At 48.7% G+C, this 27,257-nt stretch overlaps 1 protein-coding gene and 1 non-coding gene across 3 annotated transcripts in view; both read right to left on the bottom strand.

Annotated features, from left to right (window-relative positions):
• Positions 1-27,257, bottom strand: part of LOC109388272 (protein-methionine sulfoxide oxidase MICAL2-like) — a 99,505-nt gene that overhangs the window by 68,354 nt on the left and 3,894 nt on the right. Inside the window, exon 2 of one of the 2 annotated variants that reach the window (XM_019652860.1) lies at positions 3,882-3,952. The exons of the other annotated variant lie outside the window; for it this stretch is intronic. The gene's annotated coding sequence lies outside the window, so the exon portion shown is untranslated. The remainder of the gene's footprint in view (positions 1-3,881; positions 3,953-27,257) is intronic. 2 annotated transcript variants of the gene reach the window in all.
• On the bottom strand, positions 10,097-10,169 carry TRNAK-CUU (transfer RNA lysine (anticodon CUU)). Its single transcript has one exon. It is a non-coding gene; the product is annotated as a tRNA-Lys (tRNA).

Raw genomic sequence — 27,257 nt, 5'->3', positions numbered from 1 at the left:
TCCCCATGCTGTTTGGCAGGAGACTAAGGCAACAACAAGCAGTCCTTATACGCACCCTGGTATATATATCTCAGGGTGGGGCAGGGGAGAGGTGGCAAAACTATAAAGGCCAGGAGAAAAGTGTTTACGGAAGCAAACTCTGACAACGTGAGGAGTAGGCGACCTGGAGGAGAAAACAGCGCTAACCATGAGGGCAGACAGAGTGGGCACTGAGAACCACAGAAGTCTAAGAGGTTCCTTTAAGATGCCACAACCCTCTATGTCCCCCTATTTCCTTAATAAAAAATCTGAGGGCAGGTAAAGTTCTGTGACTGGCCCAAGGCCCTGCAGCTAAACTGTGAGCAGCCAACACTAGAACGTGGGCCTTTGGTCTCAGCCGACTCTTTTTTCCACTCTACTCTGTTGACCTCAAGAACCTAATTAGGTTGCTCTAATGAGGCCAGCTGGATCCCCTGCAGGCTCTGAGCAACATGACCCAAGTGTCACTTAGGGAAAAGAGCAGGCCCAGCAGATATTTTGATAACTGCCTCCCCTACCCTATACATTCTTTCCCAAGCTGGCATGGTCCACTTGTTCTTTCTCCAGCCCTCGCCACAAACTCTTGGGGGAGTTTGGAGGCCAGTGAGATGGAAGAGGTGTCCTTTCTGTCCCTACAAAACCTTAAATATCCAAGATAACCCACAACAACCCTCTTCGTCCATCTGGAAGAGGATAGTGGGGAAGAGTGGTGGGGGGGATCGAATTAATCCACTGGTGGATATCTGACCTGATTAGGCAAGAACATCTTTTGTGGGCAGTTAGATGGGTCATCTGAAGGTTTGTGACAACAAGCAATAGGATCAGCCACTGCCAGGGACCTTTCAAAGATCAATGTTGGACAGATCCTCTCTGCACCGGGAGCAGGAAGCTCTGAGTAAAAGACTCAAGGAATTAATTATTTAGTGTGCATGACCCAGTTCCCGGAGGTGAGGCTGGGTGAGAAGAGAACTCACCAGTTCCTTATCGTAGCAAGAAATTCAAATACTTCTCAGAGTACTGTTCCCTTGCTGCCAAAGAGGATCCATTTATGGTTAAGTGTGGCCAAAAAAAAAAAAAAGAAAGGTAAATACAATAGCCAAAGTTCACTCATTCAACAAATATTTATTGAGCTCCTTTTATGTCCTAGGCCCTCCAAGGGATTTACATACAGTTGGAGCACAGTAGAGTAGAAAGACCATGGAATTTGTAAACAGGAAGCTGGACTATGTCCCAGCTCAGCCCATAGGCAGATACATTACCCTGGGCAGGTTACAGCCCAAGTCAAATTTCTCATCTATAAAATGGAAGTAAATCCACCTGCCTTATTATGAAGATGAAATGATCTTTATAAATGTAAATTGCAATGTAAACCTAAAGTGTAAACAGTAATGATATAACACCGTATGCTTTCCCTGCCCTAGAGAAGTTTATAACCTGGTCATGTTTTGGAAAATAATCCAAGGTACCTATTAGGCAAACATCACATTCTCTGTAATCTGGGCAAATTGTATGTTTCCACCTGTCAGTGTCTCAAGATGGAGCCTGCGATCAGCCCCAGCCCCTCAGTCTGTATGCCCAGGAAGTTGCAACAAGAGGCAGAGTAAAAATGGAATGAGTAGCCAGCGTTTAACCTGGCCCTGCATCCGGCCTCCAGTGGGTGAACAACCAGAACAGCCCCAAGATTCAAAGGGGCAGGGGGAGAGACCAAATGAAAGTGTGGTCAATCAGAAACAAGAAAATAAAAATTCACTTGAGCACAATAGGAATAAGCCAGCCAGTAATGCACGACTTCCCTCTCCGTACACACTGCAGACCGTGATGGGATTCAGTATCCATTGCCTGATCCTCCTCTGTGATGCATTCTACCTTCTGTTTCTCCAGGAAGCAGGATGGATGCTTAGGCCACTGCAGACTGGCTAAGCAGGACCTCCTTGCCCAGACACTAAGAATCAAAATTACTGGAGTAGCTTTCCCCTTGGTCCAGTCAACCCCTTGTCATTCTGCTGGTCAGGACTATCAACATGGACCCCTCACCCCACCAGGCCAGCCTCTAAGTGCCCAGACATGCCCACCTGCTGCCCCTCCCAGGGGCTGCCACCAGGCTCCAGCCTCTTGGGTTATCCCTGAGACTCTCTCCCCTCACCCTCTCCTTTCCTTCCTCCCTCCATCAAGGCCCTGCCCTGGTCTCACAAAACCAGGGAAACTCCTGGAGGGCAGGGCCGGTTTTATGCATTTCTACATTGCCTCTAATGCAGGGCATTCACTAAGTTCTCTACCTTCCGGCCGATGCAGGATGATGGTCCCCAAATGTTCCCTGATGGCTGTAGACAGAAGGGAGGCAGAGGAGAGGGGAGGAGGAGTGGAAAAAGCGCTGCACAGGAAGTCCAGGGCCTGTGTTTCAAGTCTCCATTTGGTACCAGTTAGTTATATAATCTTGAGAAAGTATCTTCAGGCCAGGTCTCAGTTTCCCTACCTGGTAATGAGGGGTTTGCTCTAAATTATCTCTTGGACTCTCTCTAATTATGAAAATTGGTATTACAGAAACCAGACTAGCCTGGGCCACAGGAGACGCGGGTCCTGGTCCTTATGAGGCCGGGGACAGGGTAGCTGGCTGCTCAGACTCGGCCTCTATGTCTATAAAATAAATAAGAATGATGTGACTACCCCTCCCAGGGTGCAAGGCTCTCACGAGACACTGAGATGGGACTTCGTGAGCCGTAAGCCCTGAAGAAACCTCAGGGTTTGAACTTCTTGAATCAACAAACAGCTGCTGACCCCCTGCCACATGCCCGTACTGTGCCGCCGGGATGGCGCTGTCTGGCTTAGACAGGAAGGTTGGAGGACAGGTGCTTGCCCTCAAGGCTCCCACAGCTGGTGGGTGAGACAGACAAGTGAACAAACCTTAACTCAGCCAGTGATGGGTTGAGGTCTGAACAAAGTGCTATGGGAGTGTCGAGGAAGGAGAGGCACCGACTTTGGGGCAGTGAGGGAAGCTTCTCAGAGGGAATGGCACGTCCTGGATGCAGATATCTGTTCCAGGAGTTGGGGAACTGGAACCAGGGCAGAGAGGGGAGGCGGGAAAGGAGGCTGAGGTCAGACGAGAGGGGGCCTGGAAGGCCAACAACAGAGTGACTGTCAGGGCTTCGAGGAAGGTCTCTGGCAGCATTGCAGAGAGCAGAGCAGAGGGGTAGAGTGGAGCTAGAGAGAGCAGCGGGAAGGCTCTTACAACAGTTCATGAGGGCGACTGTGCAAAAACAAGTCATTGCTGATTTCTGCCTACACCTTAGCCTTCTAGACCTCCAGCCTCCATGGACCGCTGAATCTACAGAAAGATGTAAACAGGTTTGTTCTCCTCAGAATGAAACCCAAGCAGAGGAAGACGCTGCAATCACATTTTCAAATCTTGGACAAATGGTCTACCATGCGCTCTCTGCAGTCACTCCCCACAGAAGCTGCCTGGCCAGATTCTTGCCTTGGCACAGATTGGGGCCAGCAGGAGACTGAAACATCATCAGAGCTGGGACCAGAGTCAGGACAGCTGGGCTGCTGGTCTTAGTTAGAGGAAGAGGGGACAGAGATCCCACCCACCCAAAGGCCACCAAGTTCGGTCTTTCATGTCCCCAAACCAGCTCAGTCTCTAGCTCTGCCTTCCTCCCTCTTCTGACAATGGGAGAGGGCTGTGCAACCTTGAAGGCTGTAGGCGAAGACAGAGGGCTTTCACTAGCCATTGCTTCTCCAGATGGGCTCAAGGTCACCTGGGCTTGAAGAAAGAGTGCAAGCGCCCCTGCCCTTTCCAAAGCCTGAAGCCAGGCCCCCCAAGAGCAGCTCAATAGCATAAAAGAGATCCACTGTGACGTACTCACTTGATTCTTAGGCATCGCAGTGACTGAAGCCACCTTCTTCCAGGACGAGCTTTGCACAGATGGCCATGTTCCTTTAAAAACAAGAGCCCAACAGTGAATGTCGGTTCTTTGATCTTATGTTACAGCCTCATATCTTCTCCCGGCCAAAAGGGACCACATGCTTGTGCACTTTGTCCCTTAATAACACTTGACCCAACAGGAGAAAATTTCTCTCTGTGCTCCAAGTTTTGCTTATGAAGAAAGGAATTGTGAGATGGTTAAACCAATTTTATTGTCTGCCACCGTCTGGGAGCCCTAAGGGCTTATCACACCTCTACAGAGAGGCTTGCAGAGAAAGTAAAAGGGACCTGGAAAAAAATCTTTTATTAGACACTTTAGTAGAAACAGAAAATGCCAGAATTTCTAAGCTTAGGACATGGTAAAAGTAAACCAAGCTGATGTAAAAACTCCATAACTGTTATGGCATAACAAGTCAACAATGTGAAATCTGTTCCATTTCCTAAGGTGGAAAGGTCCAAAAACGCTAAATAAACAAGGAAGTTATAAAAGTGGGCTACTTGATCATGGCCGAGTTTCCTAAACAAATTATTATTCTGGCTTCCGATGACCACCCAAATGATTTGGTTACATCCTACTGCTTCTGCAGAAGATGCCTCTACACCTGTTTGGGAAATGGAGCCCAGAGTCCCAAGCCATTTCTAAGGATTTACTTTCACAGTCCTAAATTTCGAAGCAGTAGCCTTAAGAAGACAAAACTAACACAGATGTGAAATTTGAGACCTGCAAGAGGCAGTACTCATCCTCCTTGGATACACACACTCTTGCTAAGCAGGGTGGTAGGCCCTCGCCCACATAAACACACAAGTGTTCTTTCTCATACATGAAGACCTGCATTTAAAGCACTGTTCAGAATTATCAGACTACTCGTAGGAAAAAAGCTCTTTACTGAGCACTGGCCATGCATGGAATGAGTGCTGTTAGAGACTAGACATATTTTGTCTCAGTGGCCCCTCACAGAGAAGAACAGAGGCTGGGAGAGCAGGAGGCATGTGCCAAGGCGCCATGTCATGGCAGGATTGGAGCCCAGGTCTTGCTGACCCATGTTCATAGTCCATCCCATCCCTCTGAGGTGAGAGGTGTGCTAGTGCAGCTGGCATACTTCATGAGCTGCCTGGCAGGCGCCCAGGGCAGCCACCTGGGCAGAAGCTGCCATCAGCTCTGTCATCATCATCATTATCAAGCCACACCTCTGCAGCCCATGGCAGCAGACAAACAGGCTGGCCCGCCTTGGTTACATTCTGTCAGCCTGAGCTGTAGGCCCCGTGCAGTCTGGAGCCAAAAGTCAGAGAGGCTGGAGGCCTCCACTTCTCTGTCCCCTGATCCTCAAGAGAAGCTTCTGGGTATAGTGGGTGGGGAGCTGGACATCCTGGCACATAATTTATTATCAGTCTAACTAGATTTGAGAACCAGGGACCTCCCCATGCTCCTCAGATCTCAGGAACAGAAGCCCCTCCCCTCTTCCCCAACCCCGGGGACATTGTTGAGACCAGCGGCAGGAAAATGGGGACTCTCTGAGATTCTGCTTGAGGTGTCTGCATGGTGGTGTAGGTGGGCATTTCTGGACCAGCCCACAAGGGCTGATCACAGGCCTGGGCATACTGTGATCTAGCCACTCCAAGGAACAATTCATACCCTCTGTCTGACCAACAGCCAAACATGATTGGAGCTCCCTTTAAAACCAATAAACTGGAAGGTCCTAGGGCCCAGCACCATCCCTCCCTTAGAGGAGCCTCAGTTTCCTCAACTGTACAACGAGAGGCTTGAACTAATTTGTGATTTCCTCACCAGAGATCCCTTCTAGCTGCTTCCCTTCCATAAGCCTGGCTTTTAGAGAGATCTACAAAACTAGTCAGTCCTTCAAAGGAAGGAGACGGTTTAATTCATGGGTAGGCATTGCGGCGAGTGGTTAGCATGAGCTATCTCAGGTAATCCTCTCAGCAATGTCATGTCACAGAGGGGGAAACTGAGGCATGGGGCAGCCAAGTGCCTACTTGCCTAGAGACTCAATCAGCAATGATTGCAGCAGCCTGGGACTCAGAATCTAGCTGGCCTAGTCCATGCCCATGCTGGCTCCCTGATGAAATGTTTGCTTTGTAATCAATCAGAATGGAGAAACAAGTGTCCTCTTGGACTCGCCATCATGCCCATCCCAAGCAAAGGAGCATGAGGTCTCCAGGCCCCTCCAGGCCTGAGTTGGCTGTTGCAGGAAAGTTTCCCTGTGAGCTTGAGTGGCCTCATGGATCCTGAGGAACATGAAAGGAACTTGAGGGACCTTCCTCTCCGCTGTTCCCCAAGCTCAGCTCCATAGAAGCAAGGTCTTCACCAAGGGACACCAAGCCCGTGGAACAGGGCCTGGCGTCTGCTGGGCACTCCATCAGTATTTGATGAATGGAGGAATGAAGAAATCCAGGGCTTATGCACTGAAGGCTTATTTGAGAGCCTTTGGTGTGAGACACATCAAGACCAGCTCAGCACCACAAAGCCGACCCCTCAGCTGCGTGCACCAAGCAGGGGTCTCCATGCCCAAAGCCCCCAGACAGAGGATGAAGGTGCAGGTGGTTAGCCAGGTCTGCTCTTCGTCCCAGTCACCAAGGGAGCTTCTGATAGAGCAAGAGAAGGATCTGAATGCAGAGGCTGCCCAGAGAAGTGATCCTGAACTCAGGCCCTGGAATCAAGCAAACCTGGCTTCCTATCCCAGCTCTGTCACTTTAAATGAGGCAGGTGTCCCTGAACAAGTCAGATAATTTCCATGAGCCTCAGTTTCTCATCTAAAAATAGCAATAATGTTAGCGCTTACTCCGTGGGGCTATTCTGAAGATGGAATGAGATAGCGCTATAAAGGACATAGCCCAGTGTGCCGTTCAGTCAGTGCTTGGACCCGACATCTGTTGTTATTGTCTGCATCAGAGTGGGTGGCTAAGAGCACACCTGGAGTCCTCAGCTCCCCTACTAGCTAGCTATGTGACCTTGGGCCAATTGCTTAACCTCTCTGTGCCTCAGCTTCCTGGTTTATAAAATGGGGTTGATTGTGAAGATGAAATGAGTTATGTAGGTAAAGAGCTTAGAATAATGTTTGGCACAAAGTAAGCATGCAATAAAAGTTAGATCATTCTTACTTATTAATATTACCAGCATCTTTCTACCTTTGTTCTGATAACAGATTCCACCCCGTGTTCTACTCCCCAGACAAAAAGGTGGGCATGGGACTCAAGATAGGTTCATCAGAGTATTTTTCCTTCTTGGCCACATTCATGGGTGCAAATGGTGTGTACGTGCTCCAAGCTGGACCAAGTTCCAAACTGAAAAATTCTAGGGGAGGCTGGGTTCTCTTGGGACAGGCGAAGGACTGTGTGGGGTCAGCTGGGAGCTGTCTACAGCCAAGGGCCACTGAACAGGGGGGTTCTGGTCCCGGGATGCTGAGGTCGCCTCTTCTCTTCCTGGGGGCTGGACTCTGAAGCTCCTCCTTTGAGTCTCTGAGGCTCCTCTAGAACCTTCCAAGGCATCCCAGTTTTGCTTAAGCTCATTCAAGTTGGGTTCCTGTCACTTGAAACCAAAAGAGTTCTGACCAACATGAGCACGCCATGATTGTCCGCTTTATCATCTCTAAATCTCACCCAGGAAGAGAAGCCAGCTGCACACTCAGTGAGACCCAGACAGCCAGGGAAAAGCAAACATGAGCAGCAAGGAGTCTCTACAAACTAGAGTAAGAGGCCACGGCAAGCCCTGGACCAATGTCCTTCCTGGGAGAGGAAGGTGCTGGAACCAAAAAGTTGAATAGCCCAGTCCTGCGGTCCCAGGCTGGGAACCCAGCATCAGATGTGGGTCCCCCTTGCCAATGAGCAAGGTGCAAACACAATGTCTGACACATAGCACTGTGCTCAACAACGTTACCTTTGCTTCGTCTCATTTTCTAGCCACCTTCAGGGCCAGCACCCAAAGGTCTATTCCTGTACCTCCAGGCCTTCTAATGGCATCCTCTCAATTCCCTCCAGGAAAAGAAGCTCCACCTTCAGTTGTGTTTTAAAGGGTTTCAGAGAAACAGCAACAGAAAAACCAACCCCTGGCCTGGTAACAAAAACAAAGACCCAAACCACACTGATGGCCTCCCTGTCTCCTGCCTCCTCCCTCCAGCAGCATCCGCTGTGGGGCGAACACAAGAATGACCACCCACAGCCATCTTCTCCCAGAGGTCCTGGGAACCCACCCCAAGGCCTGCACAGGCATAAACTAAATAACCAGTGGGGTGAGGACTCTGCAGACACAAATGTCAGCTGTTTCAAAGGGAGGCTCAGCAGGAGAAGGAAGTGGCAGCTTACAACATTTGATGGAGAAAAATTGGAAACCACGATCCAAAACGATGTGAAAATCATCCTGACCACAACAGTGTCCAGAGCGGCCACCCTTGGCAGGCCCGGGGCGGTACCTGTGGGTCTGGGGAAATTCAGTAAGCTACCTACTAACCCCCAGGGGACACACACAGTGCCACACACTCCCCAGTGCCTGCCTGCCAGCTAGTGGCTTTTCTCTTTGTTTCCCAGAAACTAGGTTCACGAGGTGGCTGCCCCAGTCATAAGGAATTATCCAGGCAGGTATTTCCCTTACTTTCCTTTTCCTTTTCATAGCTTTATGCTCTGCTATTTAAAAACAAATAAGTAAATGAAAAGGAACTGACTGATTGCCCCTCGGGGCACGATTTGGTTTCACGCTCCCTGGCTGGGTGTGCTGCTGGGGCCATGCTGCCCAGCGCTGCCTGGTGTTGGGAGGGGTATGCAGTCCACTGCCAGGGATCCATGGGCAAGCCTGAATTCTGAAAGGGGATGGAATGCTCAAGGGGTCTCATTTCCTTCTTCCCTGAAGCCCCCACAACTTGGTTCTCCTTAAACCAGTCAGAAAAGACCATTCACTGAGCATCTGCAGAGTGTCCTGACTGGGGCTGTGAAGAGTACCAAAAAGCATGGGAACGGGCCTGCCTGTGGGCCGCGGGGGCAGTGGAAGGGAGAGCGCTGCCTCCAACCTCTGCCTACACCGTCCTGGGACCTTGGACAAGTCATTTCGGCACTGAGGCTCGTTAGCTCCCCTTTGGGAAATGATGTCTCCTTTATAAAGCTAGGGTGTGAATTAAATAAGACAATACGTGTCAAGGAATAGTCAAGGCTGGCACCTGTTAGCCATTTAGTCCAAGCCAGGAACCGCGTGCTAAGTGCTCTGTGTGGATTATTTCAGCAGATCCTTACAATATCCCCATGAGGTAGGCATCACATCCTCAAGTTCAAATGAGGCAACAGACTCAGAAATCAAAACACCTACCCAAAGTCACACAGCTCAGAAGAAGCAGAGCTAGAAACTACACCCAAGCCAGTCAAACTCCACAGTTCTAATCTTTGCTCTGCTGCCTGCTGTCTGGTAGGTGCTGAAAACACATTATGTAACATGCAAATGCTGAGCTGGGGGCTGCTGGCTCTCCACCCAGGAGGCATATGGAGAAAGGGGGTGAGTCTTGGCTGAGACAGTTTAGGACCCTTTCTGAAGCAGGAAGGGCTGACGCTCAGTCTTGCAGCATGAGGACGGATAAAGGCAAGAGAAGGAAGGCACTGCAGACTGGAAAAACCAAAGAAAAGAGCTGGAGGCATGGCTGACCCCGGCAGACGGGCAGAGAATGGCAGCGAGCCTGGCCAGGCTGGAACTAGAGAGAGGTGCAGGCCGGCCTTAGTGAAGGACGGGCCATCTGAGCCACTGTCTTGGGGGCCATTCTACCTGCGATCTTCCTCACCCACACCCCAGAGAGGCTCCTGTGTCTGCTCCTTTGGTCACATGATAACCATGGAGGGACTCAAGAACCACAACTATAAAGGCCCGATAGCCCCTCTCTCCCCACAGCAGGCTCAGACCCCAACTCAATGAGCAGGGGTTTGTGCCAGCTGCCAGTCTGTGTGGCAGTGCCGAGCTGCCAGGCCCAGATTCCAGCCGAAGCTCTGGGACGCTGAAACAAACCATCTTATTCGTTTCATTGCTCAAATGACTGACTGTCCTGAACTCACAGAGGCAGAGGGAGAGCTGCAGACAACAGGCTTGACTAAAAAGGAAAGTCATGGTAGATGTCAACAGTCTGAGTTCCCTGCACAGTTATCCAAACGTCAGAGAATATCTTACCCTGGCGCCCAACGTGGGGCTTGAACCCACAACCCTGGGATTAAGAGTCCCATGCTCTACCGACTGAGCTAGCTGGGCACCAGGGTAAGATATTCTCTGATGGATGCCAGGAATCTGCATGCTGCCCTATGCACATGCATAAGTTATCACCATCATCAGCCTGGCATTCAAGGCTCCCAGGAGAAAAAAGATGCAAAAATGAGGCCTCAGGACATGAGCTCCTCACGGCCAGGTCCCTACCTCTCACCTGCTGGGACTCTATAGGTACTTCCCTAATAACCTTTTGTTGAGCTGAACTACACAGAAGATTTTTCCACTTAAGGAACAACTCTGGCGCTTGGTAAATCTGGATTAAAGTCCGTCCTGGAGACAGTGGTTTAGTCCCACCTTAGCTGGAAGGATCATTTGCCTGTTTGCCTTCTGGAGATAAAGTGCCCCCCACCCCCGCAGTCTTTGCTTCAGTCCCCACCCCATCCCACCCGCCCCAGCCACCTGCACCCTAGACATGGCTCTGGGCCCCACACCTAGTGCCTGTCCCTCCTCCTGGATAAAGCTGAGGGTCCTCCACCTCCAGCTGCAGGTTCCCCCAGGGTGTGGCTATGTCCAGGCACTGCTCCAAATTTTTAAAGCTATAATGCCCTCCCCACCATCTCCACTCCCCACCAAGCCCAGACCTCAGACCCATGGAGAAGGGAAAATAGGAGTGGGGATGATTTAAGCAACTCTGATCATTGGCTCACCTCAAGCCCACCCTCATGTGCTTTTTTGGAAATAATAGGACCTGGCGGACGGGGGAAGATAAAAGCAGAACTATATGGAGATCCGTTGGTTCCATGGTCTCCTCCCAACCCTCTTCAAGAGTAAGGCAAAGGGGAAATGGTGAAACGGCTTTGGGGGGATGGTTAGTCGGAGCTTCTATACTAAAGCTTCCTGACATGGGCAGAGGGACACCCGTTTCTTTATCTTCCACCCACAAGCCTATGGGCAAATCAGTTACCTCTGCAGAGCCCTAGTCTCCTTAACTATTAACTGAAGATAGTAGCCAATGAGCACACAGGAAGATTGTGAAGACCAAGTGAAATGTGAATGTGAATGTGCTTAGCAAACTGTAAACACCCTTAGAAATATCAGGCATTTTTCATAATCCTGGGAAGTGAGGCATTCAGGTCAGAATCTGTGGCTTGAAGGGAAAAGGAGAACCAGGAATCCATTCCATTTGGTGAACCTCTTTCTCACCTTGTAGGACAAGACACACGTCTCCAGGTATTTAAAAAGCACTGAGAGAGACCTCTTCCCTGGACTCAAGGACTCAGCCCAGAGAGGGGTAGAGCCCCACCCATGTTTTTACAATAAGGCAAAACAAAATGTGTTACTGAAGGAATCATAGCCAGAGGATGGGGCATTTCATTCTGGTCTCACAGGTCAGTGGAAGCTTTTATAACAATATGATAATATAATAATTATTAGCATAAGAACTCTAAGTGCTTGCTATGGACCACACAACTCTAAGCATTGACATGGACCATTTCATTTAATTCTCATGAGTGGGTTCACAGATGACAAAGCTGAGGTATAAAGAAATTCACTCTTATGTTGGCTTTACAGTGGTAGAGCTGGGATTTGAACCCATCAGGCTCTGCCCTTCTAGCACTTAAGGGGCTAAGTCAACCAAGACAGGTCTCAGACAGGCTGTGTGTGACTGAAAGGCTCTGATAAGGCCTGCAGAGATAAGTCACAGAGGAAAGGAGCTGACTCACCTATGGCCCCTCCTGCCCATGGGCAGCTCTGACTCCTAACACTGCTTCCGGTCTGTCCTGGAACTTGGCCAGGCCTCTACACTCCCAAGGCTCCACGTGGATACCAAAGATCAAGGGAGACTGATGTACATACCCATATGTCAATGTTCAATTACATAACAGATTACCCATAGAATAATTGTTCTTATTATAACAGGCAGTTCAATATCAGAGGGAAAAATACTCTCAAACCCCAGCTCTGCGAGTCAAGGGCTGTGTGACCATGGGCAGACCTCAGCCTCTCTGAGCCTCAGCTTCCTCATCTGTGAGATGTGGTTAACAGTGCTAATCTTAGACAGTTATTGCAAAGATGAAAGGAGAGAATACGTCTAGTGCAGCACCTGGCACACCATAGGCTCAATAAATAATGGTTGAATCGGGTGACTTGACCAAGGATTTCCACTGGAAAATCACTTTCCTCACAATATTTAGTGGTACTAGTAGAACTTTTAACTAGCATTTATCTGCCACTAAGCTAAATTCATTACACGCATTACCTCATTTAATCCTTAAAGGATCATTTTTGTCCTTTGACTTAGCTTCAGGACAACAGCAAGGATATGTCCAACATGTTAATCTTACTCACACACACATATATATGGAGAGAGAGACAGACGGTCAAACAAGCTAATATTTATTAGGCATTTAGTATATGCCAGGCACTGTTCTCAGTATTCTACATTCAGTAACCTATTTCGTCTTCTCAAAAATGTACCTGTAGGGCCGGCCGAATGGCGCGATGGTTAAGAACTGGCTTGGGACGCCAGAGGGCCCCGGTTCAGATACCACATATAAGGGTCAGTGACACTGCTCTCCACAGCTAAGATGCTGAACAACAGCTCAACCTGGAGCTGGGCTGCCGTGAGTCGCGTGCGACGGGCGTAGGCTGCAGTCCCTGTGGCAGTGGGTTGCCATGGGCTACTCTGTGTAGTGAGCAGCCAGCAGCCACAGTGAGCGGCCGTCCAGAAGCCGGCGACTGATCTGCCTCGCCCGGGAAGAGCGCAATGATGGTGCCAACTTGGGCCAGTGAAGCAATGTCCTCCACAACTAGAATGAAGAACAAAACGACAGCAACTTGTCTGTTCCCCTTCCCCCAATTTCCCAGCACTGTTCCCATCCCCCCAATTCCCCAATAAAAATCTTAAAAAAAAAAAAGAATGTACCTGTAAGGTAAGTACTACTTTATCCCCATTTCACAGATGTAGAGCTTGAGGCACAGAGAGGTTAAGTAACTTGCCCAAGGTCACCGAGTCAGGATTCAAACCCAGAGCTCACACCCTTTAACACTATACTATACTAAAATAATGAAAGAACAGCCACAGCAAGAATGTTTAACCAAATTCTAAGAATGTCAGTGTGCTGCTTATCAACCCCCCTCCAGCCTGAGCCTTGCCATCATTCCCTTTCTGCCAGTATCCACTGTCACCCTCACCCCTGTCCCTCTGCTCTTGTTCCCTAGCTCTGTCCCCACCATGCACAGGCGGGAAGTATCAAACTAGTGAACTTTTTAAAGCCCTGGTCATCTCCTCCTGGGGTCCTAGTCTCACCCCCAATATCCCATCCTGTGCAGAGCCACTAGGGTCATCTTCCCATACATGACACCCCTCCGCTCAAGAACACTCACAGGCTCCCTGCCGCCCAGGGCTGAAGACTCGATGGGTCGCAGAGGAACGCCTGGGGACTCAAGATCCCTGCACTGTCCGGCCTGGCCTCCTTCCCTGTGGGCCAGACTTCTTATTCGGTGGCTGACAAGTCCCAAGGGCTAGTCATTGAGGCCTTTCCTGACCACCTGTTTAAAATGACAGCCCTCCTCACCTGCTCCCCTCCCCCCGCCCGCCCCCAGCACAGCCTATCTTCTTCCTGCTGCGGTGCTCTTCACCCACCCCTCCTCGCCTGGCCTCAGACCTCTAACGTGTTTATTGTGTCTCCCTCCACAGGGCAAGGGGTTTTACCTGGCTTTTCTTTTTCCTTGTAACCACAGTACCTAGACCAGGTTCTGGCACAGAGTAAGAACTCATAAACGCTGAATACATATATGAGTAGACATTTAAAATGCCTACACAGAACATATCCAAATAGAATAATGATGGGGGAAGGGTGAGCATGCGTCTGGCCTCCCTCTCTACCGCTGAGGACATTTGTGGAGGCCAAGCTGGAGAGGCCTGGATTAAATGTCTGGAGGCCAAACCCCTTCTTGCCCGTGCTCCGTAGGATTTACAAGAGCTACCTATGAGACCCTGGGCCCTCATCCTCTGTTCTGAACTTACACACACACGCGCGCGTGCACACACACACACACACACACACACACATTTTCCTCCCTCTGTTACATTGAAGGTTGTCCGTATCAGTTCTAAACTCATCTGCCAAGCCTCATCTCTTTCTACCCACCTTCAAACCAGGCCATTTCCCATTTCTCCTGATTTCGACACCCACTAGAGACGCTGTCTTCTTCCTCCCACTTACCCATCTGCACTTCCTCTACCCTTCAAGATCCAGATCAAAAGCAGCCGCTTTCTCCCCATCCCCCTCCTCCTCATCCAGGAAGCTTTCCACACCCTCTCCAGCCCCTAGGAAACACTGCTCACACCCACTGCCGTCTCCCCAAGTCATATGGAAATTAGTCATGAACTACCTTGTGACTTGCCTTTGCTAAACTGTTACCAAAATCTCCTGTTACTTAATTTTTTAAAACACGTGTGTCTTGTTTTCCTAAGTATACTGTGAACACTTTAGGAGGAGAGGCTGGGCCTTAACCATAGTGTCACTCCCATGGCAGAGAGCCTAGGACACACGGTAGCTGCTCAATGTACGCTTCTCAATTAACTGCCCAAGGTAAATAAGTCACCTTCCTAATCAGGTTACTTCCTCAATTATAGATACCTGGACTGGCTTTTCCCAATGCCATGAATTTTTTCTTCAGGGCCTGCCCTGTCCTCGGTTATCTGCAAACCCATCATGGGCTTGTGTTTTCAAAGGCTGTTAGATCCATTCTAATTGCACTCCCTGCACTGAGCAGATGAGGATGCGTGGAAAAGAAATGATATGTAAACTCCCATAGGTCTCAAAAGGGAAAGTACATAGTTGTTCCAGGCAAACCCAGACATTCAGAGTGTTTCCATTTTCTCAAATGGAGTTCAACAGAGGGGAAAAAAAACATGGTGTAAGTTTTAGGTGGTTCGCAACAGAAAACCAACATTTGAGGCCCAGCTCTAAGTAAACTGAATTTACAACAAAGGGTCAAAATCTCAAATTACTACTGAGCTTCAAAGAGGTGAGTCAGGGAGGCATGAGGGGGCCCTGTTTACTGTAGACCCCCCATGTGTGGGACCGCGCAAGCTCTAAAGGAGGGTCCCTCTGTGTCCCCACTGCAAGGTAAGTAGGCTGTGACTAGCCCAGTTCACACCTGAGGAACTGAGGTCCATCCACATGGCAGCACAAGGTGGACCGGTGACTCAACCAGGTGAGTCAAACTCTTTCCCCAGTGCGACAGTCAGGACTCTCAGATTATCCATGCTTTCAACAGTTTTGAATAAGAAATACATTCACTAGGTTCAAAGATCCAAAGGCACAGCAGTTCACAGGAAATGTGTCCTTCCTACTCCTGGTCCTATCTTCCCAGTCTATCCGCACTCTGAGATAGGCAGCCACTATTGTTAGTTGCTTGTGTCTAGTCCCTGATGAGATATACATATATATAGATATATAGGTATATATATATATTCACTATATATGCATTCAAATACAAATACATATTCTTTTCTTTACATAACTGGTAGCAGGCTATACACATTTCTCTGGGCCCCACTCTGATCTCCTAAAGCAGCCGTTCTCAACCTATGGGTCGCGACCCCTTTGGGGGTCGAACGACCCTTTCACAGGGGTCGCCGGGTACTCGTATGTGGGCGTATCTGCATGTGGGCCTGGAGACGGATAGAGGAATGGTGTCTCGGTTCCTAAGACCATTGAAAATATGTGTTTTCCGATGGTCTTAGGCGACCCCTGTGAAAGGTTGAGAACCGCTGTTCTAAAGGAATGGACTTGGAGTAGGGCAAGGTGAATAGCGTCGCTCTATAACCAAAAAGGTGAGCATCTGTGTGACAAGGCCATGAAACGAAGGAAGGGGGATGTTTTGGAGAACACAGCGTTAGGAGAGCTGAGTCCCCATGGACACCACTGGCCTGCTGCTGATCCAGGTTCCAGGCCAGCCAGAGCAGAGCTCCGGTGGTTGGGGGCAGGTGGGGAATCAGTCACCCTGACAGCTGTGGGAGCCCCACTGGCTGAAAGCTCTGACTGGCCTCACTGAGCACTTTACCTTTCAGAGGAGAGGAAGCATCCGTATCAACAGGACAACTAGCCTAATTCCCACAGCAATGGTCAAATGGGTAGTGACCAGAAGGACACAGGGACTATAGAGGAAAAGCAATTGTTTCCTCTGAAATTTGTGAGACCAAGAAGGGGAAGTTGGTGCCTGAGGCTCTAAGAAAACAGACTTCAAATGACTGGGAGAATAGAAGGGCTCTGGGATATGAGTTTGAGGAAGTAAATGATTCAGATGCTCTGAAATGCAATTCTAGCTTTGTAATTGGGAGGAGGGGTGGGGAGGCGTGAGGAGGAGGGAATGGGAGGGAGAGGCAGAAGGAAGAGAAGAGGAGGAAGAGGAGAAAGAGGAGGAGGGGGGGAGGGAGAGAAAGAGAAGGAGGAGAAGGAAAAAGGGGGCCTTTTAGGAAGTGGGCAGTTCTCCATAATGGTTAGAAGCTGGACTCAGGAGCAAACTGATTAGATTCTAACTCCCCCCTCCCCCTTCCCAGCTATGAAATTTTGAGCAAGTCAATTAACTACTCTGCGCCTTAATTTTCTCATTGGTCCGTGGGGATAATGACAATATCTGCCTCGTGGGGTTGACACAAGAATTAAATGAGTTAATATTTACAAAGCTCTCGCCCCAGTCTTGGCTCACTGTAACTACTCTATGGAACAGAATAGCAGCCATGTGGTTGCACAGAAAAACCCTGTCAAAAAGCCTAGGCCCATCGTCAGGAGACGGAGGCTTAACCAAATAAGACCCTGCGACAGTGACACAGGGCCCGACCCGGAGTGTCAACCAGAGGAGGCAAGCCTGGGACCAGCTGAGACCGCACGACATGTCCCAGGAGGCAGGAAGGTTTAAGGGTGGGTGGTCATCTTGAGCCAAGAGGTCCAGAAGCATAAAGGGTCCCGAGAAATTGGACCTCAGCTCCCACTCTGGGCACATCAAGGCCACTGTCAAAAAGAGCTACTCTTAGACTGGCAAGTACAGATCAAATGTAGAGATAAGACAGGAAGCTGAGATGGGAGAAGAGCTTGTTTTGGTTGTTTTTTTTTTTAAAAAAAGGATATTTAGATACTTTCAATGACTTCAAATCCCCGGGCCCAGAGCACTGGAAATTCTTGCAGATGAGACCACTGAACTGCCTCCTGCATCACTGTGGGGTGGCCAGGGAATACCTGAAAGCAGTCATGGAGCCCTCTGGGAGCTGAGGACAGGTGAGGTCAAGGAGACCTCACTCCTTTCTGTAATAGGATACCTGAAGGTCGGTGGAGAATGGCAATAGATGTGGTATATCTAGACTCAAGAAGGCAACTGGTCATAGGTCAGAAAAGCAAAAGGGCAAAGTACGCAGGCAAGGGGCAGCCTGGGCTACCATTCCCAAAGTAAGCCAATTAAAGACCATGTCTCCTGAAGGGAGGACTCGAGCGGCATGCCGGAGGGCTCCCTCCTGATTAGCATTTTATGGGTGACTTGAGGGAGGCTATGGAAGGCACACTCAAATAGGATCCTGAAAGAATGCACTGAATTGATCAAATTGAAATTTAACAGGAATGGTTGTTCTGAAACACACGGGAACAGAAAGGAAGCTCTGCATTTACGTTCTAAAGCCACACAGGTTATAGGAGAGGGGAGAAGCAGCTTACCAACGCCACATGTTAAAAAGACCTAGTCAGCAATAATGTCAGTGAGTCAACGGTGTGATGTAGCTGCCAGAAAAGCCGATGCAATCATGGGCTGCATTAAGAGGAGTACAAGGACCTGAACTAGGGCGGTAATAACTCCTTTCCTCTGCTGTGGTCACCCCGCCACAAACGCCATATATGGTGTGGGCATTGCCCTCGCCGTTTGTTCAGATAAGAACCACAGGGAAGGTAAAAAGATCTGATCCTACATCATGGGTTGTTAATCTGGAAGAAGACTCAGGAGAGAACAAAGGGGCTGTTTTTAAATATCATATTTCATTAATTAGAAGATGTAACTTTTTTTTTCAATTGAAAAATGTCTGAAAGCAGAATGTACCTTATAATCCCCTAACATCTAATACTCTCTCTAGGCCAGGGTGCAGCTGTAGCGCAGTTGTCATTGCCTTATTTTCCATTGTCACATGGAAGTCTGACTGTTATCCTGGTGGCATATCTGGACAACTGCAGCCCTCCACATTTCAGGAGCCAAAACATGTAAGGACCATTTGAGAAAGGAATGTGAATCCTGGGTCTTGACTAAAAACCCTCCATTGGCACCTTCTGATAAAATCAAGAAAGCAACATCATCAAAACTTACATAATGGGTATCAGCAACTAGAAAAATAAATGCCAGAGATAATTGAGATTAAGAATACATGACCACTTTACCAGAATATAATAATGTGTCAAAACGCCACATTGATGACTCTGAGTCAAAGTGATTCAGAACAAGGACTTGGATTCCACAAGAGAAAAAGCTTTAGAAATGCCATAACCAATTTATTTTCCTTTTCATGCATGTGCAAGAGCGATATGGAATAAAAACGTAGGTCTAAATTCTAAAACAATTATTTCTGTCAATATAAAATAAAAATTTTAAGTGATAACAAGGCATGGTTCCACAGTTTAATTGAAGGCACTTTTTCTTTCTTATAAATAAAATAATGGCCCATCTTCTAATTGATGGTATCATAAATTTAATTTTTTAAAATAGTATCTTGAAGAGCTGTCATGTGGAGGAGACATTAGACCCATTCTCTGTGGCTTCAAGGAGGAAGAACTGGGAACAAATGCCAGAAGCTATGGGGAGCCATCAGGGAGGTGAAAATAGGAGCTGTCCAAAGATGGGATGAGCCACCTCCAATCCGCAAGCACAGGCTGGAACACCTGTGAAGTTCCAAGGTCTGATTTGAAGACCTCACCATGAAGAGAAAGGCATTACCTTTTCTTTGTTGCACGCATAGGTGCTTTGACTGAACCATTTTCTTAAAAAGTCACTAGTTAAGGATAAAACACACTTAGGGAACAGGAACAGGACTGGGAGGCCTGAGGCAAAAAGGAACCCTGCCCACATCTGTGCTCTAAGCATCCTGTGGGCCAGTTCAGGAAAGGGTCAGCAGGGAAGAGTCCACCCATCTGTGTACTGGGCATCTGTGCACATTGCCCCATTTAATCCTCACAGCCACTCTGTGAGATAAGAACTATCACTCCCATCTCACAGAAGAGAAACTTGACGCTTAGAGAAAGTTAAGTGGCTCTCCCAAGCTTTCATAGCGACTGAAAACCATGATCGGTCTGTGACCACATGCTTCAAATAGAGGAAACTCCGGAAGTTTTGGTTGGCAGAATGAATGAATGGAGTGATCACTTGATCAATCAATCAATGAACCAACTTGGTCTCATACTGGTAGAATGGATGTGAGGAGAGCAAAGACGAAAGCTATTTCAGTACCCTCCCCCCACTCTCACCAATAGCTCCCATGGGCACTAAACTCATGTCGTTTGCTGTTTGCAGGAACAATTTATTCCATCACAGAAAGCAAGGGTGTTTCTGAGACATCTATGGCAGAGAACAGGTGCCAGCAGCCCTGCTCAAATGTCAAAGCTGCAAGCGCACCAGGTTGCCATGTCTCCCACCTGCCAGGTTAATTCTGGAGCAGGCAGAAGCTGAGCTCAGCTTTTGGCCCCTCCCCTGATGTCCACGGAGCTGGGGAAAAAGCTGAGAGACAGCAACCCACAAATGTGTTCCAGCTGCCTGGTGACACAAGTCCAGCCCCAGTCCACCAGCATGCTCAAGCCTCCTCCTTTACTGGGGAAGTAAGCTCAAAGTGTGCACTAGAGACCCGGGGCAGGACCCACCTGCAGGGGATATTCAGGTGCTTGTGAGACCACAGAAGGGAGAAGCCATCATTTTAGATCATGGCCCACAATGCTTGGAGAGACTGGTTCTGATGCTTACGTAACGCATTCTAACAAAGGAGGAGGGGATCACCTGAGTTCCTGTCCCATCGCAGCTTTGCTGCCTCATCCACATGCAGGCAGGTAACTCCTGATCCATAGGTATCCCCCGCCCCAGGGGGTGCTCAGCACCTGACGCCCCTCTTCATTCCTCTAAAATTGACCTTGAGAAAGGCGAATGATCGATATGGAGGGCTTAGCTTATAGTGAGGTGGTGAAACGTGAGGCAGTCACCATTTTCTAAAGAGGCTAGAGCTGCCAAAGCTCAGAGCAGGCACACCCAGAGTGGGCACAGAAAGTGACAGATGTCCCATATTCTAAGACCCTAACTGAGGAGTTCTAGAATGGGCTGTTCTCCTTCTAAACTGACAGACAGGGCTGTCCACACTGACTCTACACAGAAGGCTGCAGGGTAAAGCCAGGACACAGACAAAGCCTTATTTGGGCCCGGCCTTAACTGACCCCTCCTCCCCCACCTCCCACCATTCCCCACTCCCCACACACTCCTTGGTCCAGATAACAGCTGCTGTCTGGTCAGTGTACACATTCTATATACGGAGGCAGTGCAGGCCGCCTGACAGATCCCTCGCCCCTGACTCCCCAACAAGCTGATCTGCCTGAAGGGTAGCTGGCCATTCCTCTCTAAGGGCTTCCCACTGTCTGCCTGGTGAGGGTCACGCCCTCACCCCCAGCACTCAGGGAGGGCTGGCCTGACTCCAGCCTTGGCTTCCAGTTTCCTGTACAGCCCCCCAGATTTCCACCATGCGGCACCCTGCATGTACCCTCACTTTTCCACATCTCTTGGTCCTATACCTCTGCCTGTGGAAATTCTTCCTATCCTCCAAGGACCATCTCAAAGACCAAGGGCCACCTTCTACAGGAAGCCTGCCCTGGTTCCCACACACTGTGCAACTCTCCAAAACACATCCCATGCTCTGTCTTGATGTGCAGGCGTCAGTGAGCTTATCTAATGCACCTCCCTCCACGAGTTAGATGAGCACTATGCTCTTGTCATTCCTCACAGCGCCCCCAGCACAGCAGCTGCTCAAACTGTGAGCTCAGGAGCCTTGTCCAGAGGTGTTTGCTTGCCCTGACGGCACCCTATTACACTCCTTTCTGATTCCCTCCTCCACCTATTCCTGGATGACTCATCCCCCATTCTCTCAAAGTTCAGCTCTCAGCTGACAGCTAATCAGAGACAAACTAATCTCTGTGGTCCTTCCCAGTTAAATTCTGTTTGTTTGTTTGTTTGTTTTGTTTGTTTGTTTGTTTGTTTGTTTGTTTGTTTGTTTGTTTTTCCAAAGGCGCTCTCTGGAGACAAGGACTGAAAACAAAGCTGGGAATTTTAGACCCCAAAGGCTCTGGGGGAGGTATTTTTGATAAGGAAAGATCTTGCACCAGGTGGTTGTGTAAATTAGTGCTACAAGTATATACATCCTAAGTTCAAAAAATGGGAGAGTGGTTAGAAAGGGGGTGGGGAGTGGGTGAGGCGCGGGCCCTCAGAAGGGAAGGCCAGCTGTAAGGAGGGCTGCAGGAGACTGACCACAGGATCACAGCCTGGCAGAAATGACGGATGGAGAATAATAGACTTGACTCAGACCTGGCTGGATGACCTTGAGCAAGGAACTGCACCTCCAGACTTCTGCTCAGTATCAAGAACCCCTTGAGCCTACATTTCCCCATAGGTAAAACAAGGTGGCAGGAGTGAGAACTGGATGATACCAGAGGGCCCTTCCAATCTGACATACCAAGGGTCTGTGACTCATGGCCTCCTCCTCTTCCTCCCTCCTGGGAGGTCAGTATCATTCCACTCCTTCCTCACCTGGAGCCCCACCCGAGTCCAAAGGGAAAGAAACCACTAAAGATCTCCTAGCCAATCAGCAGGCAGAATGCAGGGGGTGGGCCTCTCTCACCACAGGTGGAAGGAAGCCGGAAGGTGTTGGTTCCTGTGGACACAGAAATGCTGCTCTCCTTCACACCATCTGTCTCAGCCCGGAAAAATACAGTCAGCTGGTTGCCTTTGCGTCTCTGACCTACCTTTTTAAGAGATTACAACTGCCTGCCAAATTTAAATGCTGCCCTAAAATCAGGACATATAAGGTCTCTCCGTCTGGATCTGAAGGGTTTCAAAATGGGTAGAGTGAGAACGATGAAGAATGAAACTTGGAAACAATGTTGACTGTATTGTGCGGCCATGCCAATTAAAGGTCCTTAAAAATAGCCTCTCTCTTCTCTCATGCTGAAGATAAAGGTGAAGTTTCAGCAATAACCAGACATCTGCTAGGAGCCTCTGAAAGATGACAACATAAACACCTCCAAGAATAGCCAGAAACAGCCCAGAGTTCTCTCCAAGAAGCCGGCGGCTTCTTGCTCACCAATGGTGGAGGGGCAGGGGGCAGAGGGGCAGAGAAGGAGGTGAGGTTGAGAGGCTGGGGAGCACGGAGGCTGAGCTCCACACAAGCGGGAGGCAGCGGTAGGGGAGAGGAAACGGCAGCACATGGAGAACTGGCTGCCTTCTGCAAGGAAATAAAAGCTCCGGGGCCCCCTGAGAGGATTTCCAGGAAGCCATCCAGAGGGTTCCATGCCAGTGTCACTCATTCCGTAAATGGGTCACTCCTTAGAAATAGAAAATAACTGACATTTTGGAGAGCCAACCTACACAGGGCACTTCACACATATTTTAATTTCATCTCTACATCAGTCATTTGAGATAGGTATGAATGCTTTCTTTTTATAGACTAAAATACTAGGGTTCATTGACTTGCCAAAGGCCACATAGCCAGGATTTGAACCCAGGTGTGTCTTAGCACAATGTTTGTTTGTTTATTTGTGCCTCTATCATCTGCACCCAGAACATGCCTCTGAGGTTTATTCTCAGCGCCCAGACTCTACACCCACAAATCGAACACAGCAAGATTCCTAAAGGGGAGAGGTAGCAAAGTAAGTTGGAGGGGCAATAGTTGAGCTTTGGCTGATTCAAATAACTGTTACTGCTGAGTCTCGGCAGCCCTGTGGGCCCTGTCAGGTCACATGCTGGTTGCTTCCGAGGAGGTCTGAAGAGAAGCAAAGGGGGAAATGGGCACAAAGATATGCCTAAGGATCTACAGGAGACTGGGGACAGCAGATGCCACTGAGGAAGAGAACAGGGCGCTGAAGGACAGGGAAAGAAGGAAGGCTTACTTTTCGTTGAATTCCCTTTGCACCGAGTGACTATTTTACCATGGATCTATTTATGTGTATGGGTGAGTGCCATGCATCTACGCATGTGTGTGTGTGTACCATGCATTTATGTAAGTATGTGGGGGTGAGTACCCTGTATCTATCTATGTGTGTGGGTGGGTGAGTCATTCTTAAGAGAGTCCAAAATATCAGATACAAGATAACTGACACACCCAAGCTGGAGGTGGAAACCTGGACCAAGCAGGCACTTTTGGGTCTCCTGGTTATAGCAAGCCTGGAATCCAGAAGAAGCCCGAGACTTTATCCAGAGCCCTTCTTTCACAACAGAAATGTGCCACAACTCCAGGCAAATGGCTGAGAAGCGCTCCCAGCAGGGATCTCACAGTCCCCAAGGCCATATCCGGTTGCAGGAACCCTACAGCACATTCCCTGAGGAAAGAGATTGACTGAATCCTCTCCCTGAGAATCTAGAAAGAGGCCTTCCTGGCCCCATGCTTACTCATCTATTTTCCCTTTCATCCAGCGATCAGACTCCTCCCTTCACCCAGCAGGGAACTCCTGACTCTTATTACCTTTGTTTGCATCAAGTTGTGAAAAGCCCAGCTGTCCTGATATGTGGCGTATCAGCACCCTGACTTTACAGCTATGATCCCCCACTTCTGCTTCCCTGGGGTGAACAGCTGTCCAACAGGGGTCAGCGGCTCTGCCAGGCCCCCACAAACTCTAGACACACTGTGCTCCAGGGAGCAGCTCTCCTTAGTAACCAAAAGTCCAAGTGACTTTTTTTCCAGGCACTTCTTCATCCTTCCCTACACCTCATCCTCTTGGCCCTAGGCACAAGCTGAACCCTGGGATCCTGCAAATCTTCACCAATACAGTCAGGGCTCAGATAAGCAGCCAAGGCCAGACATTCAGAGTCATGGAAGCAAAGACATAGTTTCCACATCTTAACACATTGATCCTACAGTGGCGAGGCCAGAACGGGATGTCCCTAGACTCCCACTCCCGTCTCTGGCATGGCTGAGCTTCTGGACTGGGTGTGGCAGGAGCTTCGCTGGCAAATGTCCCATAATCCTGCTGTTGTGGCAGCTCAGGGACCAGGGGCCGCCGCCCAGCTCCTTGCTGCCCTCCTCTTTCTGCCAGCAGAAAGGGCATCTGTACTGGACACCCCCCACTTGCCCAGGAAGGAGAAGAACCTGAGCCCCAAACCAGCAGGAAACAAGCCCCTGATCTTGGGCTTGCCTTTACTTCCAGAGTCCCCAAAGAGAAATCTGACCAAGCCTTGGAAGGAATGCAAGTGCTGCACGGTATCTGGACAGCAACTGGAAGGAGAGAAGGTCTCTGAAAGGAATTTAGGGTGGGGAATTATACCGATTCTCAGGGAAGAGAAATACGAGTGCAAATAAAAAACACATTAAAAATCCCCACCCCAAGCACATCAGCATGGTCCATCCACACACAGCACTCCCTATCAGCCGCCACGGAGACAGGACAGGTTTTCCTGTGGTGATAATATATTTAGATGCACAGATGGGTACAAAGCAATTGCCCTTAAGAAACTGTACCATACCTGGTATTTACAAAAGGCTTTGCATTTAGGGCACATGGATGGACGTTTCCTCAACAGCTGATAAAGAATGGAAGATGCTCAAAAATCAGATTCCGTGGTGATATAATCCTGCAGTGAAGGTCTGTTTGTGACCAAAGGGCTCATGTCCCCCACTATCCCTGCCAGCTCTGAGTTTCTGAGACCAGAGGATCAGTGTTTTAGAAAAAAGGAGCCTTATCAGCACAGACCAGACCGGCCATGTTTTCTACCTCTGAGGAGGATACAGGGAGGAAAACAGAAAATGGTAGAGGGAGGGGTCAGGGCCCCCCAAAGTGAGGTGACCAAGGTGTTTGGCTATTAGTTTCCCAAGAGGACAAGGCTGGCCATCGCAGCCTGGAGCTTTGCCCTGCTGGCCTTGCCTTAACATACTGGGTCATTGTGTCTTTCTCTGATATCTCAACCTCCTTGAATAAAAAAATTAAAAAATAATTTTTAAAAATTTTTTAAAATCAAAATTGGGAGCCTAGCATTAGATCAATTCCACACTGAAGAACTCAAAATGAAATTTTCAGGAAGGAAGGGGAGGAAGTAGAATGGGAGAGCAAGGCGACATGGGTTTCATAGCTTGCCCTCTCCTAAGCCCCAACTTTCGTGTTCTAACTTTTAGGAAGTCCAGGTATGTTCTCTAAAATAATATCATAAAAATAAATAAAATAAGTAAATACCAAAATCCCAATGGCTCGGTGACCTTATCCACACACATAGCTGTATCAAATGCAAGTATAATTTTGTCTACCCATCCAAATGGGTAGGAAGTTCTCTTTTTTAAGAGGAAAAAAACCCCCAAATATTTTGGTTTTTCATTAGAAAAATAAAATATTTTTATAATAAAAATTTTGGAAAAATACTGAGAAGTAAACGATAAAGGGGAAAAAAAAATCAACTCTATCCCTGCCATCCAGAGAGAAAGACTTACTATTTTGTTATATTTCTGCCTAGTGGAGAAGACTGTCTATGGTTAAGAAGAATGATGAGAAGTGAAAAAGAAAAAGAACCACTTCAGTGAAGGGCTGTTTGCAGAGGGGTCCTTGCTTGGTGGGTCAAAAGAAGTCTATCAGAGCACCCAGCACCTTGAGGAGACTGAACAGGGAATCAGGTGTGAAGCTCGTTATCAAGCGGTGAGAGCATGCTTTTTCCTTCCCCCTAAGCCTCTGGTCTCCTTCATTAGGACCCCCTCAGAGGTGCCAGTGTCGATGCTATATCTTCACGACAAATTCAGACAAAAAAGGGTCAAGTGTTCATGTTGTGTCACAACCTGCCAGTCGCAGATGCATCATGAGTTGAGAAAGGCTCCACAACTCGCCAGGGTGTGAGGCAGGTTTGAGAAGTTTCCCGAAGGCACAAGCGAAGAAGCGCTGTCCAGAGAGAGGACACAGGGAGAGGTATATAGTGTTCTCCTGGCAGCCCAAATGCCAAGTGTTTGGGTCATACCGCGGTAATCCCTGGGGCTGGGTAAGTGGGGATTCAAAGCTCAGGCACAGATGACCTCAGCCCCTGTCAGCCCCACGTGTGATCTGGGGACGCCAGTTGCTGATCAGGGCACAAATGTGGCTGTCTGGGCTCCTCACCACAAACCAGAGCAGCTCGAGTAACACAGCAAATATCTCTCTTATTATTTCAGGATGTTTACAGACCGACGTTTGCTGAGAAAACATCCACACACGAGCAAGTCATCTTTTTTTTTAAAATAACACAAAAAACCTCTTATCTAAACACAGACACAGGCAGTCATACAAAGCCACGACAGGGTTCATTCATTCAAAATGCATTTCCCAAGTGGCTAGGACACAACTGGGCAGATGCTCAGTGGGCCTCTGCCCCATCCCAGACACAGTGCTGGGGATCCGGCATGGCACAGAAGCCAGCTCCCCTCTCAAGGGGGTTGCTGTCCAGTGGGGGAGATGGGCACGTAAAATGGAGGAGTAGTGGTTGGTTGGCTAAAAGGCGAGGGGGGGGCACTGCTCTAGATTAAAATAGGCATAAAGGGACTACGACCAAATGCAGCACATAGACTTTGTCTGGATCCTGATTCAAACAATCAAGGAAACTGAATATAGACAGATGAGACCCAAAAAATTACTGTTAATCCTATTAAATGCAATAATGGCAGTGTGGTATGAAAGAGACTGTCCTTTGTAAGATATATGTACATATATGTACATACACACACACACACACACACACACACATATATATATATACTGTATTATATAGGGGGAAAATGACATGATATCAGAGATTTGCTGTAAAATATTTCAGGAAGAAAACATGGGAGGGAGGGAGAGAGGGAGAGAGAGGGAGCGAGAGGGGGGGGAGAGAGAGAGAGAGAGAGAGAGAGAGAGAGAGAGA

This window comes from Hipposideros armiger, unplaced genomic scaffold, assembly GCF_001890085.2.
Source record: "Hipposideros armiger isolate ML-2016 unplaced genomic scaffold, ASM189008v1 scaffold_188, whole genome shotgun sequence".
Classification (NCBI taxonomy): Eukaryota; Metazoa; Chordata; class Mammalia; order Chiroptera; family Hipposideridae; genus Hipposideros; species Hipposideros armiger.
This window is presented reverse-complemented; position numbering and strand designations above follow the sequence as displayed.